Source organism: Acomys russatus, chromosome 4, assembly GCF_903995435.1.
Source record: "Acomys russatus chromosome 4, mAcoRus1.1, whole genome shotgun sequence".
Taxonomy (NCBI): domain Eukaryota; kingdom Metazoa; phylum Chordata; class Mammalia; order Rodentia; family Muridae; genus Acomys; species Acomys russatus.
In genome coordinates, this window is record NC_067140.1 from 81,067,380 (window position 1) to 81,068,519 (window position 1,140).

A 1,140-nucleotide genomic window follows, 5' to 3' on the forward strand; every position below is an offset into this window, starting at 1 on the left:
ACAAGTGCTCTGGGCCACTGAGCCATCTCTCCAGCCCTCGCAGGGCTGCCTGACATTCCTATAGCCTTAGGACCTTAAGACTGTTGCCTTAAACTCGGAGTTTAAAGCTATAGCACAGTACCACATGTGGGCGTGGGGGAGGCTGGGAATCAGACTCTGAGCTTTGCACCTGCTAAATAGGTAAGTTACCGCTAAGCTGCACACCAAGTCCTGCAATAAATGCCGGATTATGGCTTTGTTGTTATTTTTGGTTTTTTATCAGTTTCCTCAAGAAGAGCCTGTATGTGGTGGTTTCCTAACTTAAGACAATTTAACTGTTTGTTACATTGGTTCAGAATTATTCGCATTCAGTAGAAAACCTATTTGAACTTTAACCCTTGCCCCTGGCAGACAGAGGCAGAGCAGCATTACAGCCCGTGGGCGCCCTAAGGGGACTCTCACTTGGTGATAGTGGTTCTTCGAGTGTGTCTGTTAAGGGATGAACAGGGAGAAGAGGGTGGAGGAGGGAAGGGAGGAAGACAGAAAAGAGAGACAGAGAGAGTCTGTCTATCAGCCTTCTGTTGATAGCTTCATCTTCATTTTGATTGACCTCTACTTCGCAATGTTTCATTTCCACACTTTCATAAGTTTCCAGTGGGTAATGATGGTTGTCATACTATAAAAGGAGTGTATTTAAACTATATGTCTACAACTTTCTTTTCATTGACAACATTATTTCCATTCATTGTAAATGCAGAAGTAACTGAGCAAGTTTCCTTCTTGTTTTAAATTTTTATTTATTCTTCTCTCATATATTATATCCCAACTGCAGCCTCCCTTTCCTCCACTCCTCCCAGTCCTCCCACCCCTCCTCTTTCCTCAAGATCCACTCCCCTTCCATTTCCCTTCAGAAAAGAGCAGGCCTCCTCCAGGGATATCAACCAAGCATGCATAATAAGATACAATAAGACTAGGCACAAACCCTCATGTGAAGGCTGGACAAGGCAACCCACTAGGAGGAAAAGGGTCCCATGAGTAGGCAAAAGAGTCAGACACCTCCACTGCCACTGTTAGGAATCCCACAAACACCTCAAGCTAAACAACTCCCCCTCTTATCTCCTATAATTCTTCCTCCCCTCTTCCATGGGGTCCCCAGCTCTG